Here is an 11,196-nt window from a genome sequence, read left to right on the forward strand (position 1 = left end):
GATAAAAAAACAAGACCCATATATATGCTGCATACAAGAGACACTCTTCAGACCTAAAGACACTAACAAACGGAAAGTGAAAGGATAGAAAAAGATACTCCATGCAAAGGGCAAAGAAAAAAAAGCTGGGGTAGCAATATTTACATCAGACAAAATAGACTTTGAAACAAAAACTGTAACAATAGATAAGGAAAGACACTACATAACGATAAAGGAAACAATCCAACAAGAGGATATAACACTTGTAAATATCTATGCACCCAAGATAGGAGCATCTAAATATATAAAGCAATTACTAATAGACATAAAAGGAGAAATAGTAACACAGTAAGTGTAGGGGACTTTAACACTCCCCTTACACCAATGGATAGATCATCCAAACAGAAGATCGATAAGGAAGCATTGGCCTTAAACGATGTATTAGACCAGCTGGACTTACATATATACAGAACATTCCACCCAAAAACCACAGAATACACATTCTTTTCAAATGCATGTACAGCATTCTCCAGGATTGATCATGTATTAGGCCACAAGCCAAGTCTCAATAAATTTAAGAAGATGGAAATAATACCATGCATCTTTTCTGACCACAAAGCTAGGAAACTAGAAATCAACTACAAGAAGAAAATTAGAAAAGCCACAAAAATATGGAAATTAAACAAAATGCTGCTGAACAACAACTGGGTCAATGAAGAAATCAAAGGAGAAATCAAAAATTACCTACAGACAAATGAAAATACAACATGCCAAAATCTATAGACTACAGGAAAAGTGATTCTAAGAGGGAAGTTTATAGCTATTCAGGCCTACCTCAACAAACAAGAAAAATACCAAATAAAAAATCTAACAGTGCCCATAAGGAACTGGAAAAAGAAGAACAAATAAAGCTCAAAATCAGCAGAAGGAAGGAAATAATAAAAATCAGAGTGGAAATAAATGAAATAGTGACTAAAAACAATATAAAAAATTAATGAAATTGAGAGCTTGTTCTTTGAAAAGATAAACAAAATTGACAAACCTTTAGCCAAAATCACCAAGAAAAAAGAGAGAAGCCTCAAATAAATAAAATCAGAAATGAAAGAGGAGAGATTACAACAAACACCTCAGAAATATAAAAGATTACAAGAGAATACTATGAAAAGCTATACTCCAACAAATTGGATAATCTAGAAGAAATGAATAAATTCTGAGAATCATACAACTTTGCAAAACTGGGTCAAGAAGAAATAGAGAATTTGAATAGACCAATCACCAGTAAGGAGATCAAAACAGTAATCAAAATCCTCCCAAAAAATAAAAGTCCAGGACCAGACGGCTTCTCTGGTGAATTCTACCAAACATTCAGAGAAGACTTAATATCTATCCTTCTCAAACTCTTCCAAAAAATTGAAGAGGAGGAGAAGCTTCCTAACTCCTTCTATGAAGCAAACGTTATCCTGACACCAAAACCAGACAAGGACAACAACAGCAAAAGAAAATTACAGTCCAATATCACTGATGTGATGCTGTTATTTCTTTCAACAAGCTTTCTGCTCCATTTTCCTTCTCTTCTCCAGCTTGAATACCTATTATTCTTATGTTGAATTTCTTAATGGAGTTGGACATTTCTCAGAGACTTTCTTCATTTCTTTTTAGTCTTAGTTCTCTCTCCTTCTCCGTCTGGAACATTTCAACATGTCTATCTTCAATTATGCTGATATGCTCCTCTATGATGTCCACTGGAGCATTTAGGGACTCTGTATTTTGTTTTATTTCTTCCATTGTGTCTTTCATTTCTAATATTTCTGATTCATTCTCCTTTATAGTTTCAATCTCTTTTGTGAAGTAGCTCTTGAACTCGTCGAATTGTTTCTCTACATTCTCTTTTACCTCATTGAGTTTTTGATGATAGCTATTTTGAATTTGTTGTCATTTAGATTACATATTTCTGTGCCCTCAGGACTGAATTCTGGGTACCTGTTATTTTATCTCTGGTCTGGAGATTTGATATAATGATTGACATTGATATAATGCAGCTCTGTTTTTATGCATCTTAGTATTATTTGGTTGCAGTTACCTCGTATTGCCACTGGGTGGGGGTCAAGAGCCATGTATTCTGAGGCCTCGGCCTTCAGCTGAGATCCCAGGCACTGGGCGCTTGCGGGTACAGATGATGTCTCCTGCGTGTTCTTGGGGTTTTCTTGTTCTGCTCTTGCTATCTGCTCTCCTGGGGTGTTGGCTTGATGAAGTCACCCCCTGCGAAAGCTCTCACCCCAGTAGAGGTCTTCCCTCTAGGCTACATAGGCCCACCAGGATCCTTGATGTTCCCACGGATGAACACCCTTTCCCCCATTCCTTCCCTCGCAGAGGCCTCTCGCGGTTCCGGATTGCAGTCTTTTGCGGGGGGAGTGAAGTTTTCTCTTACCCCGTTCCACCTCACCAAGGTGGGTTCTAGCGTCTCTGTCCTCTGTCGTGTGGCTGCATGTGTCTCTCCGACATTATTTGTGTTGTGTTTGGATGTCCTCTGTTGAAGTGCAGATCTTTTTTCCTTGTATGCTGGAGGGGGAAGATTACGGGAAAGTTCACTTTCCCATGATGGTGACGTCACCTCTCCACTGTTTTCTTGATCTTCTTCAGGGATTTGCATTGTCATCTCTTTGTTGGATCTTCTTTCCCATCTTGAATTTTACCCCCTTATCTATTTTTACTTCTTTCTTTTTGTTATTTATTATTTTGCTTTTCCCCTGTTTTTAATTCAATATTTCTCATTACAATTTCATTCAGATCTGTTCTTCTTTGGGCATTGTCTTGGTCTGCTCAGACTGCCATAACAAAATACCATAGACTGGGTAGCTTAAACAACAGAAATTTATTTCTCACAATTCTGGAGGCTGGAAGTTCAAGATGAGGGTGTCAGCATGGTGAGGTTCTGGTGAGAGGTCTCTTCCTGGCTTGCAGTCAGCTGCTTTCTCACTGTGTGCTCACATGGCAGAGAAAGAGAGAGAGGGAGGGAAGAAGAAAAATCTTTTTATATCATATAGCTGCTTATTATTTCTATAACAGATAAATATATTCACTAATAACTAAAGATCTTCTTTTTCAGTTTCACTGAGAACACGGCAGCAAGAGGAATAAAAATTCCACAACATATCATCCTGCACATATGTATCAACTAGTTTTTGTGTCCTCAGATTCTTTATTCCTTTGTGTTCCTATTGATAAATTGATCATGTTATGATTAAGGGCCAACACTTCTACTTTGCACTACATTCAATCCCTTCATGCTTAATCAAGACCTTTATGCCAGAAATTTATCGCTAAAACCTGAGTGATCAACATACGATTTACACAGAAATGGAACTCTATTCGACTGAAAAGAGTTCTATTATATTGTACTAACCCTATTGACTGAATTTCTAAATAATAATAATTTGCATTAAAAAAAGCAACTTTCAAGTGAATGAGAATAATTTTATTGCTTGAGTCTTTCCAAATTCTCAGTTAAAAAAAAAATCCCTGCTCATTTAAAACTCTATCCATTGGGAAAAGAAATCATCCTCTATGATTCCACATAGTTGCCATTAACTAATGACATATTACATAAATTCACAATGGGCACCTGAACATATTTATCTCCACTCTAAGTACAGCCTAGAAAATGGCATTTTGACTGTACGTTCTCAGTTTTAAGACAAAAAGAACTCTGAACAAATATGGAATTCCAGTGAATGAGTTGATTTTTCACACACAATAATTTTTCACATTTACCAGGGTGAAACCACTTTATATATATTCCAGCATTGAAGAAATAAGTAAATGTATAGTATGTAATGGGAACTGCATTTATCGCTGTCAGAGAAGGTGGTTACAAAGGGCAAGCCCTGCAGTGTAGGATTGGAATTGGATTTAATACTCATGGTGTGAACTCATTTGTTTAATATATACAGAAATAGTGATCTAGAAATATAGATGTGCGCATGTATGTGCATCCAATACTACCTATATATCCAATAGATATTTCTCTTATCAGAATAATAAATCTGATAAATCCTTACCAAGACAGAACAACAGTAAAATAGGATAACACTAATTAGTAAAGTCAGGAGTAAAAATGTAGACATAACTACATATCCTTCAGATAATAAACACATAATAAAAGAATAACATGAACAGCTGTATTCCTGTAAAATTTAAAATATAGACAAAATGTACAAATTCTTTTTAAAAGTTAACAAAATTGCTAACTACTGCAGAATTAAACATTCATCCTTCTCTTCTTGTTGTACCATACCTCAGTGAACCTAATAGTTGATGAGGGGAAGTTTCTTTTATACAAAAATCCCAGTTAGTATATGCAGAAGGAATTATTTTTTAAAAATACCAAAATTGGCTCAAAAAGAAAAACATATAATAGTCTTTTATCTTTTAAAAATTTAAATCAGTATTCAAAAATCTTCCCAGAAAGTAAACATCAATCTCAGATAGTTCCACTGGTAAATTATCCTAAGTATTTAAAGAATATATAATTCCAGAATAATGCAAAATTCTCAGGATTTGAGAAAAAGAGGGAAAATCTTTCCAAAAGCTTTTCTTTGATATGACAAGCTGAGGAAAGGATTATAGGTAAGGAAGTTACAAGTGACTATTTCATGAACATAGAACTCCCAAATCCATTAAAATATAGAAAATAAATTCCAGTGATATGAAAGAAAATATTACAGGATCATTCAACCAATATTAGGTGCCACATTCAAATAATAAACAAAACCCAATCAATTATAACACTCTATAAATGCAGAGAAGCATAATGTTATTTATAATTAGAAATCATATGTCTGATATTTTCACATTAAATTACATTTAAGGAGGCTGGCTCCATGGATGAGTGGTTAAGTTCGCATGCTTGCTTTGGTGGCCTGGGGTTGGTCAGTTCAGATCCTGGGTGTGGACCTACCACCACTCATCAAGCCATGCTGTGGTGGCGTCCCACGTAGAAGAACCAGAAAGACTTACAACTAGGATCTACAAGTATGTACTGGGGCTTTGGGGAGAAAAAAAAAAAGAGGAAGATTGGCAACAGACATTGGCTCAGGGATAGTCTTCCTCACTAAAAAAAAAGTTTGTTTTTGTCAAATTTGTGGAATTGCTGTATACAAATGTTATTATTTTTTTGTGGTACTTCTGCAAATATTTTTTATTGCTTTACTCAGTCATTTTACTTTTATTCTACTTTTTTAGTTGAAGTTTTAATATTTATTTACATAAATTTTACTATATCAATCATTATGTCCTAATCTTAGAAATCTTACATACTTTAGGGATCAGAAAATTCTAAAATGTGATTATTGTATATGTAGTATGTAGAAGGTAATGGATTCATTCATCTAGAATTTGTTTTGGAATATAGAACTTATGTGAAAATTTTGTTCTATTCACGTACAGAGTAGAGAAATTCATTGAAGTGGAAGATAGAATATAGATCGTATTATATATTTTTTTAACTTTATATTATCATCAGTAATTCATATCTTGTAAACACAACTGACACTGCATAGATCACTAGTACTCATGAGAAATAGTGCATTTTTATATTGAATTAGAATTTTCTTTTTTTTTTAAAGATTGGCACCTGAGCTAACATCTGCTGCCAATCTTCTTTTTTCTTTTTCTTCTCTTCTTCTCCCCAAAGCCCCCCAGTACATAGTCGTATATTCTAGTTGTAGGTCCTTCTGGTTGTGCTATGTGGGACGCTGCCTCAGCATGGCCTGACGAGCAGGGCCATGTCTGTGCCCAGGATCTGAACCGGTGAAACCCTGGACCTCTGAAGCAGAGTGCACAAGCTCAACCACTTGGCCATGGGCCGGCTCCAGAATTTTCCTTTTTAGATGAATTACAACTGCAGCATTGAGTGAAGAAGTAGTATCTGGCTTATTCCTTGGAAAAATCACACAGTCACCATCAAAAGTGGCTTAAATTCTCACAGTGAATACAATAAAACTTGGATAACAGTTTGTTCCTGGTTACTGAAACAAAAGGGTTTCCTGCTGGGAAACAAAAGGTCATGAAGGCTGGCGTACTCAAAAGCCATACAGTAGAAGTTATAATGTCCACAGTCCACAGGTGAAAGCTGCAATGAATGTCATAAACAGAGACAAAGGCACTAAGTAGAAGCAGAATGGTTTTAGTTGCTTGGATATCAGCTTATGGTCTTGGATATCTATGAACATGCTTGATTTTCTGTTGATGACTATGCAGACAACACATCATGTAGCCACAAGAATAGATGAGGAGTTCTAAAAAAAATATGTCTCAGAAGTTAGACATCATTGTTATAAAAACAAAACCAGAAAGCCAGAAGCAGTAATTTAAATTAATTGTCCCTGTGAGAATCTGATGCTTTCCTGGTTCTATTACACACACACACACACACACAGACACACACACATGTGCATTAAGCATCCAGCAAGACAGACAGGAGAGGGTGCTATACCTGAGCCATTAGCTTTGTATGCTACTCACACTGCATGTTGCTACTAATGATGAGAGCCTGAAAGTTGCTAAGTATGTAGGTGCTGCAGACAGGCATTCCACACTCAACTCACTGGACAGAAATCAAGTTTACATCCAGCAGCTTTTGGAAAATAATTCTCCTCCTCCCCAATTCAGTATACTTAAAGAGATTCCTTTGAAGAGAAGTAGCATGGTCTTGGTCAAGGCTAGGTGAACAAGGATCAGGTTTAAATACCCAAGTTTCTGGCCAGTAAAGAAAATAAAGATGGACTGGAAAAGGAGAAAGGTGTTTCCTGGGCCCCAAATCCAGTCTGCAACAGGAAGAAAATTCCAAGATACAGGCTAATTTTTGTCATTACTCTATTACTGAAAAGAAATTCAGCTGAAATCAGAGTGACTTCAAAAGAAAGAAAAGATAATGAAATGCAAAACCATCCTAGAATACATAGACTTTGCTGTCTGTTTGGCTCCTGATGGCAGCATCAAAGGATTTACTGATAGAGATTGGAAGAAGAACATATCCTTTTTAAAATTATTAATTTTATTATAAATATAGCGCTTCATCTTTGCAGAAAACTTGCAACATCCCATGAAATAAGGTAAAAATTACTCATTATCCAAACATACTGAGTTAACATTGCTGACAAGTGGATTCCAATTTGTGTGCACATTTTGACATTTGCTTTTTCTATTTAAAATCATTTTAAAAGGCTTTACACTGTTCTTCAATGTTTGGATTATTGGTTGGTTGCTGCCTTTCATTATTAATAATTGCTAAATGCTATTTTACATAAATAAGAATAGCTCTATTTCCTTAGATTTTGGGTAGGAGTTTTCTAAAGGACATGAAATATTATTAAGATGTTAACAATACTGAGTTATATTCTAGATGTTGGAACATCACCAATGGGTTTTTTAAACATGCAACTTGTTAGTCTTAACCATGTCTAGGTTGTTCCATTTATTTAAATATAAGGATCCTTTGATTTTCTAAACTTTGTAGACTCAGTAGAAATTTTCAGGCCACAAAATCCAGGTACACAAGAAACATAACTTTAATTTTCTATAATTTACCTTAATCTCTTCTGCATTGATTGCTTGGAATACTTCTATGAAGATATGTTTTCTCTTCCCAACTATTTGGATTCTTAGTGGCACAGTTTGTATGGAAGGGTAGGATACATGCAAGATTCTTTTCCCCATTTATTGATCTCCAAAATGTTTTAGCTTACTAACAACCCCTCAAACGTGTCCAATTAGTTTGCTTCTCATTATAAACACGTAATATTTGATGTATTTCAACCGATTGTAGTTATTATTCTTATTGGTGCTTTAACTGTTCTATCTTCAGTCAGTGGGAGCCCCTGCATGTTGGCTTGAGTCCCTTTAATACACCCTAGTATTTGATAACTTCTTTGCTATCTGGTATGTCATGCTGTTACAGAGTCATTTTGAACATTTCCAGTCATTTCTCCAAATACCCCTGGTTCCTTTAACAGGAGATGTGTTTCAAGAACAAATGTAGGTGCAGGAGGATTTATTGCTGCTGGATTGGTCATTCTAGATCAAGTGGATAGATACATGCTGAGAAAGTTGTAAAAAGTCTAAAGGAGACTCTTTAGAGCATCTGCAACTTGAGACGGGCTTTAAAGCAGCGCATCTTAACCTCTGGTGGGTCAATGCAGTTCTCTGGGAATCTGGTGAAGATATGGGCCTTCTTCCTCTAAAACTTTGGCATACAATTTCAGGTGGTCCATTAACTGGAGCCTATGTATGAGTTCCGTACAAATTCATATTTTATCGAGATATTTAGATTTGAATAGATAGAAAGCAATATTAAGTACAATCCAGGTACAGAAAGCAGAATAAGCAAAAAACAAATATGTACCTAAGAGTTTATGGAATACATCAAGATATATTTGGTTATAAGTAATAGAAACCCAATTCAATAAGGTATAATCAAAAGCAAATTTTACTGGCAAACATAATTGGAAGGCAATAGTTCAGTTCAGGCACGGTTCATGACCCATCTCTTAACAATTCTCTCAGCTCTGAATTCTTTCACTCCCCAGAGCCAGATTGTGCCTGCGGAGTGGAGTGGAGGAGGGGTTTACATAATACTTTTCCTTTTTTTTAATTGGGCCAACTTAGTTCACATGCCTATCCTGGACCAATAATGTGAATCAGGGTAAGGCTAGGTGCTAAATCAGCTTAAGCCTGGGCTCACAAGCTAGACAAAGGAAATGGTATTTCAAGCTTGACCTTGCCCTCAATTCACCAAGCCACACTCCTGCCACACAACAGGTGAGGGTGAAATGTCCACTCTAGATTAATTGTGAAAAATAGATCTAAAAAAAGGATCAAATTTTAGGCTTCTTAAAAGCTAAGTTAGAAAACATACATTTGGTGCTATCAGTAATGGAGAGCAATTTATTTAAGCCTGCAAAAAGCATTGGTAAAAGCAGGTAAACCTGCTGAACTGAGAAGGATGAAGAAAAAGAGGTGAAACAATTGAGATTATTGCCCAAATCAAAACAAATGAACAAATTGCTGGACTAGAGTGGTTATAAGAAGAATGCAAATGAAAGAATAAGTGTGAGAGACATGAAAAAAATATTATAGGGTCTGGTGACAGTGGGAGAGAAACGGAAGTCACAGACAGTTCTCAGCTCAGTAAAGGTGGTTCCATCAAACCCAACGGAACAAGTGGAACATAGAAGGGGCCAGAGAAAATGGAAATGAGTTGGATTTTACGTGGTTTGAGCTTTTAAAAGAAATGACTCATGAGGATTATTAAAAATTGAATAATTTTCAATTATTTAATTAAACTGAAAATTAAAACTGGCACTTCAGGGAGTGAGAGTTTGGAGTTTGTTTAGATTTGATTAGAAGATATACAATACACATAAAGGAATTTTCTGAGGATGAGAAAGCAGGTGATCAGAGCTTACACTTTATGAGATAGGGAAAAAAGGAGCCAACAGAGGAGTTGACAACAAATGTCAGGGAAACAGGGTAAAAATTAGTACTCAATTGTATTGCTAAGGACAAAATAAAAAGGGTAGGGGCAGGCAACTGAAGTGCCATGCTGGAGAGCACGTCTTCCACTTGGTTCAAAGGTCACAGGTGATTTTTGAGAGAGCAGCTATATAGAAAATTGAGAGAAGCCAGATTGTAGCATGATAGGAAATGAACACAGAAATTGAAGCAGTATAGATTTTAAGCTGGTGAATTCTGGAAGGGGGAAAAAGAAAAACTGGCATATTAAGGGCAACCTAAACTTTAAAAAAAAAAAAAAAAAAAACAGAATGAAAGGGCTTCTATACATATGTGAAGACAAGAGGCTTCCATACATATTTATTCATTTCCAATGGAGGAAGTGAACCAAAAGAAACCTATGGAAGAGACAAACAGAGGTTCCAGAGGTTGTTCTGGAGAATGTGCTTGGCATGTTAAAGGAGTGAGGACATTCATTCCTTTGGGAGAAGAAAGGTAGGATAGATAAAGAGATTTGTTTTGAAGTGGTCAGGAGGGCTCTGACTGCCAGAAATGTTTCTCCATTGGTAGATGATCCTCTGGGGGGCTGCAGAGGGCTGGAGAATGAGGGCTGAGAGTGTGGGCTTGGGACATCAGCAAAGGAGCCAAGATAGTTACTGCAGCAGCAACTGCTCCATACAACTCCCGTATTGGTCCCCTGCCCAGTCAGAAACAACTGGTCTGGTTTAAACTGCCCATTGGTAAACCATGATAAGGCCCCACTGCCCCCCAATCAACTGCCCCCCACGTCTCCCAAAGCAACTCCAACTTCTTGCACCTGCAAAACCGAAGCTCCTCATTGAGAAGAGGCGCTGGATTCAATAAAGAGGAAGGTCCACTTCCAATTCCATACAAAAGGCTTCTCCTCATTTTCAGATATGTTAACACAACTTTCTGAACCAGGCAATTAAGACCAGGAGTCCTGGATAGAAGAGGTTTGCAGAGTATTTGAAAATGGGTACAAAACATAAACAGGAGCTACTCCAAGGGAGTCGTCTCTTTTCCTCATTAGACTCTAACCATCAATTATTTGATGTATCAGTCACTACTGATAGTGGAACCCCTGTAACATACTGTACTTTTTAAGTTTCCGCTGCCAGATGGAAAAAGGATTCCCTCTGCAAACTTCAACTGCCTTCAACTTCCCTCATCCCTTTAAGTCCAAATGTCTGCTTAGGTAAAGTGAAGACACACGCTAATGTTTTGGGTAGAAAACAAGAAAGCTTCAATTGCATTGCAAGTTTCTTTTCTCAACAAGTAATGTAAAGAACTACTTCAAGAAACACTACTGGCGTACGTGTTTACTGGGATGCACCTTTCCCTTTCTACTTCCCCAGAGACACTCGGGCACCACTTCTCTTCGTTACTTGTAGGGGACACGGCTAGTGTTTTTCCCAGAAATATTTCCCACCAGAGCCCACTTAAATGTTGGGATGTAGCATCACTAAGTGGGGGGAAAAGCATGAAGGCTTCAGGCCTTGTTCTAGCCACACCACTCTATATGAACGTCAGAAAACAAAACTTGACATTCTACCATTTCCCCTTTCCCTTTTCATCCATTCAACTATTACAACTCCCTCATTCATTCTCACAATGAAAGCCGCTTAAAACCCTGGGATCTATTCTGTTGGCAGAGCAAACGGATCTAAACTGGGGCAGATTTCCTAG

The 11,196-nt window shown here is 36.8% G+C and overlaps 1 pseudogene; it reads right to left on the reverse strand.

Annotated features, from left to right (window-relative positions):
- EQUCABV1R-PS935 (vomeronasal 1 receptor equCabV1R-ps935 pseudogene) lies at window positions 5,941-6,848 on the reverse strand (annotated as a pseudogene).

Source organism: Equus caballus, chromosome 20 (genome assembly GCF_041296265.1).
Source record: "Equus caballus isolate H_3958 breed thoroughbred chromosome 20, TB-T2T, whole genome shotgun sequence".
In the NCBI taxonomy this organism is placed as follows: Eukaryota; Metazoa; Chordata; class Mammalia; order Perissodactyla; family Equidae; genus Equus; species Equus caballus.